Source organism: Callithrix jacchus, chromosome 7 (assembly GCF_049354715.1).
Source record: "Callithrix jacchus isolate 240 chromosome 7, calJac240_pri, whole genome shotgun sequence".
In the NCBI taxonomy this organism is placed as follows: Eukaryota; Metazoa; Chordata; class Mammalia; order Primates; family Cebidae; genus Callithrix; species Callithrix jacchus.
In genome coordinates, this window is record NC_133508.1 from 79,959,463 (window position 1) to 79,966,176 (window position 6,714).

General features: G+C 44.8%; 1 protein-coding gene across 2 annotated transcripts in view; it reads right to left on the reverse strand.

Annotated features, from left to right (window-relative positions):
* C7H1orf210 (chromosome 7 C1orf210 homolog) overlaps positions 1 to 6,714 on the reverse strand; it is a 66,084-nt gene that overhangs the window by 12,940 nt on the left and 46,430 nt on the right. The gene's annotated exons all lie outside the window — the stretch shown is intronic.

Genomic DNA, 6,714 nt, shown 5'->3' on the forward strand with positions numbered 1-6,714 from the left:
CTATTGGGTGTGCTATTCTTCTAGGATTTTGGAGTGACCTGGGGTGAAGCAAGGACCTGGTGGAATTTAAACGCAAGACATCCTTAAAATTCATGCCTGCGCATCTCTCCTGGTCACTGGGTACAAAAGGGTTGGTTTTCTTAAATCATTTTTAAGAGTTTGAGGGAAGACATGCAGATGATAGCAGCCTCCCTGACTGTACCGGCAGAGATTGTTAGCCTTCTTCCTGTCTAGGTATAGTTAAGCTTGGGCATAGTTAAGCTCTCTGGCTGTGGATCAAACTCTCTGGGGTCAAAGCTGAATGCCACCACTTAACTAGCCTGAGGATGCATCAGTTCCCTCATCTGCAAAATAGGGACAATTATAATGACACCCATCTCAAAAAGCTGAGAGTCCATGGGGTGTAGCCAACACCTTTTCCCGGCACCAGTAAACGTGCAGCAACTGTGAGCCATTGTAATTGAGGTTTTTGGTGTTCTAGCGTAAGACTCTGCATTGCTGTGTAAATTTCATTCTGACCAGGTGGATAACAGTTTGTTGTGCTTTACTAAGTACGGTCTGAGTTTCTAACTGCCTGAACCCTGTGTGAGGGTTGATCTCAGTTTCTGACATCATAGGACTCCTCGGGGCCAAATGGCCTTTGTCAAGCAGTTTGTATAAAGCCTTTCAAAGCCTTGTTGAATTAACTGGGGCTTCCTTTAAATAAGGGCTTGTTTTTAGAAGCTTTCTTTTTCCAACAAGGAAAAGAACACAATGGATTCCAAGTAATCTGCAGTCCTCATCACAGCTTGTCACAAACACCTGGCATGTCTTTTCTGACCAGAGTGAAAACACACACACACACACACACGCGCGCGCGCGCGCGCTAGCTTCAGGGACACAGCCTCAGCCTCATGCTCCAAAGGCATTTACTGCAAACTTCCTCTCACTACAGAGTTATTTCCTGGAAGAACAACAAAAATTGTTTTTGAATTGACAATATGGCTTCAGTTGCTGCTGAAATTAAGTGAAAGTACCATTGTTACTATTAACCTAAACAAAATCCTTTTTTTTTTTAGATAGAGTCTCCTCTGTTGCCAGGCTCCAGGCTGGAGTGTAGTGGCACAATCTCAGCTCACTGCAACCTCTGCCTCCTGGGTTCAAGCAATTTTCCTGCCTCAGCCTCCCAAGTAGCTGGGACTACAGGCTCGTGCCACCACGCCCTGTTAATTTTTATATTTTAGTAAAGACAAGGTTTCACCATGCTGGCCAGGATGTTCTCTATCTCTTGACCTTGTGATCCACCCGCCTCAGCCTCCCAAAGTGCTGGGATTACAGGCGTGAACCACTGCGCCCAGCCAACCTAAACAAAATCTTAAAAGAATTACTTTGTCTTTTTTTGGACAACAAATAATAGATCTTTTTCCTTTCTTTGCTGACCAGTAAGAAGAATGGTTTACCAGTAAAGTCAGTTTTAGGCAAAGGCAGAATTTAGGAATGGTGTTAAGGGTTACTTATTTCAACCAAAAGAAAACTTTGTACTTTGGCCAGGCATGGTGGCTCACGCCTGTAATCCCAGCACTTTGGAAGGCTGAGGCGGGTAGATCACAAGGTCAAGAGATCAAAACCATCCTGGCCAACATGGTGAAACCCGTCTCTACCTAAAATACAAAAATTAGCTGAGCGTGGTAGCGTGCGCCTGTAGTCCCAGCTACTCAGGAGGCTAAGGCAAGAGAATTGTTGAACCTGGGAGGCGGAGGTTGCAGTGAGCTGAGATTGTGCCACTGCACTCCAGCCTGGACAACAGAGTGAGACTCCATCTCAAAAAAAAAAGTGTCAGGGGAGAGAGAGAGAAAACTTTACAATTTGTTTCGGCAACATTCACTTGGTTCTTTGAAAAGCAATTGTGACCAACAGTGGAGAGAGTTGAGGCATTTGCGGCATATACAAAGATGCCAACATTTGGAGTTGCACATAACAAAGAAATATCTTAAATACTTTTCAAAATATTCTAGGAGTCAAGACACAAGGCCATGCTTTAGGAGAACACAGAAATGTAATTTGGGAGGAAAACTGGAACTACCCCTTGCCTTTAAAATCACTGAGCAAAACAAAGCGGCATTCTACTTCACAGACTGACTTTAATATGTATAATAGTTTGACTTTCAGAAGCAAAGATGGGACTCTCACTGTTTATTTATTTACTTAATTTTTGAGACAAAGTCTCGCTCTGTCACCCAGGCTGGAGTGCAGTGGCATGAGCTCAGCTTACTGGAACCTCTGCCTCATGGGTTCAAGCAATTCTCATGCCTCAGTCTCCCAAGTAGTGGGGACTACAGGCATGTGCCACCACGCCCAGCTAATCTTTTTGTATTTTTAGTAGAAATGGGGTTTCACCATGTTGGCCAGGGTGGCCTTGAACTCCTGGCCTCAGGCGATCTGCCTGACTTGGCCTCCCAAAGTGCTGGGATTACAGGCATGAGCCACCCCGCCCAGTCTCTCACTGTTTATTTTGAAAAATAATTGCACGGTCACCCATGTAACCCACCCCAGTTTGGCAAGCTTAATTGGGAGAGGTCTCTGTTACTTAGAAGAGCACCAATTTGACACTTTAATTCAGATAGCCCTGACTTCATTTTTGGTGAGCAATTTACAGAAGTTCATTCTTCTCCGCCCGCCCCCAACTCATCCTCTGTTGATCCAGTCCCAAATTTCACAAGCTTTTTTGTGCATAATTTGCACAGCAATGACACCCAAATGGATCTCAACTGAGCCATCATTTCTGCAAGAAGACTGTGGAGTTTATCTACAGAGAAAGTTAAATCAAATTCATAGACATTTTTAAGTGTCTGTCAAATGTTTCCACATGTATTTACATGTGGTCTAAAACCCTAAGGGCATTGTAAGAAGCTACACAAAAGACCCAAATGAATGTTCTAAAGGGTATAAATCAGTTTGTTGTCTGAGCCACCCATTAAGGGAAATGAGCGGAACTTGGAGAGTCAGGCTTTCCTGTCCCTCTCGATCACGATGGTCACTTGGAGAACAGTGAGTCCAACCCATTGGGGTGGCCACGTGGGATAAGACTTTACTTTCCTAACATAAAAGAAAAAAATCAAAAAAATAATGCTTTGACTGGTTTGGGTGTGAGCACTCCCTCCTAAGTGGAACTTAATACCACAGCAGACATTCACGCTGTGCAGATACAGGTCGAGCACCCGAGCCAAAAATCTGAAATCCAAAATCCTCCCAAATTTGAACTTTTTTGAGCACTATGCGATGCCACAAGTGGGAAATCCACACCCAACCTCATGCGATTGGTCGTCTATATCATATAAAATACTGTTTAAAATTACCTTCAGGCTATGTGTAAAAGGTATGCATGAAACATAAATGAATTTCATGTTTAGACTTGGGTCTTATCCCCAAGATATTTCATTATGCATATGCAAATATTCCAAAATTCAGACAAATCTGAAATCTGAACGCTTCTTGTCCCTAGTATTTTGGATCAGGGATACGCAACCTGTACAACCAGTATGAATGTGTATTCCTTTTTTTTTTTCTTTTTTCTTTTTTTTTTTGAGACGGAGTTTCGCTCTTGTTACCCAGGCTGGAGTGCAATGGCGCAATCTCGGCTCACCGCAACCTCCACCTCCTGGGTTCAGGCAATTCTCCTGCCTCAGCCTCCTGAGTAGCTGGGATTATAGGCACGCACCACCATGCCCAGCTAATTTTTTGTATTTTTAGTAGAGACGGAGTTTCACCATGTTGACCAGGATGGTCTCGATCTCTTGACCTCCTGATCCACCCACCTGGGCCTCCCAAAGTGCTGGGATTACAGGCTTGAGCCACCGCGCCCGGCTCCTATTTTTTTTTCTTTCTTAGGCAAAAGCTAACATACAATATCTACTTCTGTACCTTGTTTTTATCACTTACTAATTAGTATGTCTTGGAGAGCTTTTAAAAACCAGTACACAGACTTTGAAAGTTTCTTCAACTAATTTCACAGCTGTTATATTTTACTGCATAGCTACATCAAAATTGATTTAACCATTTCCCCGCTGACTGACACATGAATTGTTCCTAATCCTCTGCCATTACATATAATGCTACAATGAATAACCATGACATTTTGTACTGTGGGAGTATATCTGCAGGATAAATTCCCAAGAATGCAATTGTGAGTCAAGGATAAATGTGTTTCTGAATTTGACAGGTATTCCCAAGCTGCCCTCCATCAGAGTTACAGCAACATGCATACATAGAACATGCCTATTTCCCCACAACCTTGCCAACAGAGTGTGTTATGAAATTCCCAGTGTGTTATAAAACCAATAGGTGAGAATGGTAACGAGGACAAGTTTTTTAATTTTAATTTTTGAGATAAAATAAAAATCAAGCTGTGAGATCTGTCACCCAGGCTGGAGTGTGTGGTGGCGTGATCTTGGCTCACTGCAACCTCCACCTCCCAGATTAAAGAGATTCTCCCTCCCAGGTTCAAGAGATTCTCCTGCCTCAGCCTCCCAAATAGCTAAGATCACAGGCATGCACTGTCACACTTGGCTAATTTTTGTAATTTTATTAGAGATGGGGTTTCACCATGTTGGCCAGGCTGGTCTCGAACTCTTGGCCTCAAATGATCTGCCCACCTCGGCCTCCCAAAGTGCTTGGGATTACAGGCATGAGCCACTGCATCCAACTGTTAAAAATAAATTACCTTGAGTTTAACTCAATCATTTTCTTTTTTCTTTTTCTGTAGAGATGGGGTTTCACCATGTTGACCAGGATGGTCTCGATCTCTTGACCTGGTGATCCACCCTCATTGGCCTCCCAAACTGCTGGGATTATAGGTGTGAGCCACTGCGCTCGGCCACTCAATCATTTTCAATTGAGTTTGTTTTGGGTTTGGAGGTTAACCCTCCAATCTGTAGAACTTCATATTTGCATTATTTTTGGCCTGTAACTTTCCAGTGACTGAGATTTCAAGATGTGCATTATAGCTTAAGTCTTCTTATACATCTGCAATAGCAGATGTATACACAACCCACTCAAAATTTGTGCAGTAATATTTCATTTGGGACATATTGTTTGTAAACTAATGCTATTTAAATTACTTGCAATGTAATCTCAACACATGTAAAAACACTTTACACTTGTAGGATATTGTTTTATAACACAAATTCTTGTGTACAAATGCTGTTAATATTTTATTTATATACAGATCAGTATTACCAGTTTTTGTTTCCCAGTTGAGGGTGGGGAGGGCAGATGGGCTCCGAGTCTTTGCATGTGCCAGCATCCTGCAGTCTCAAATTTTTCCATTCAAAGCAAATACCTGTGCCAATATCTGTGTCACTTTCAAGAACGAATGCTGCCTAAGTGCTCTCCATACATTTGCAAAATGACATCAGGCCCCCCAGGTCTTCCAAGAACCAAAGAAAAAGTTCCACAAAAGTGAATCCTGCCACACAAACAGTCCCAGCACGTTCCAGCTCCTTTTCCTTTCCAGATTCAAAGGTCTGACACCAAGATGAGCTGAAGTCTAAGGCATCCACCACTCCTCCTGCTCCTACTCCCATCCCACCCAAAGCCTTGTCCAGAGAAAGCTCTTCCCAGCCTCAGGCCCAGGCATGGGAGTCTTTGTGGGCCACAAATCAGTGGGGAGGTCGTTTCTGATCCTCTTTTATGCTACTCCAGGAGTCAAAGCCTCTCCTGGGACTTTTCAGGGAGCTTCAGAAGAGCCATGGGCCTACACCAACTCAACCAAGCTGCAGAGACCCAGCCTCCTCAGAAAGGTGAACGTGAGCCCAGTGCATCTAGAGGAGAACGAAGCCTTCACCCAGAACAGACTCTGGGAAGATGTCCCAGGCCCAGGGGAGGGTTTGGACTTCCAGACCTAAGTCACCTAATCTGACACCAGGACTCATCTATCCCAACCATTCCATTCTGGGTCAGAGGAGTCATAGATTTAACCAGCGAGCCTGCCCATCTGATGGCTCCTCCCTCTGCTCCCTGGAAGGGCCTCCTCGTGGGCATTCTGTATCTACAGGTCTTGTTCTGTTCTGGGAACTGCCAGTGGTGGCAAGAGGTGGAGCAATGGGTGCCACGGCAGGGAGAGGTGAGTCTGGGAGGGAAGCAAAGGCAAGATCCATGGGGCTTTAGAGGCTTTGCCAAGCTCCCAGGTTGTTGTCAGCCGTCAAGAATGAGTGCACCTCCCTGGGCAGACTTCTGCTGCCCCAGTGCCCAGGGATAGACATGGGTTTGCTGCAAAATGAATGACACCTGGCTGACACTAAGCTGAAGCTTTCATTAGCAGCTTACGCTGAGGACTAGCCACGCAACTGACATTCCCTGTGTGTTTCCCTGGGTCTGCTTAATGTGTGCCCTGTGGAGTGATCAGCACCAAGAAAGCAGTAAGAAGTTCAAGTCCCAGGCTTGCCATGGCCTCAGGGTGCCCTCGAGCACAGCAGGCCTCAGTCTTCCCATCTGTAAAATGAGAGAGGTACACAAGACAGACTCGAAGCCTCTTTGTTGCCGGAGTCCGGTGTTCCTTTGAGTGGTATGTGTTCTCAGGCCCACAAAGGTCCTTTGTGTTTTGTAGGTGAACTGCTCTCTAGGAAACCCATTTAAGTGTCTGTGTCCTGGGGCACATACATAAGGACTCACGTGGGCCATATTTGTGCTTGGGCTGGGGGGAGGGGAGACCCTAGAACAATGTTCCCCACCCCACTC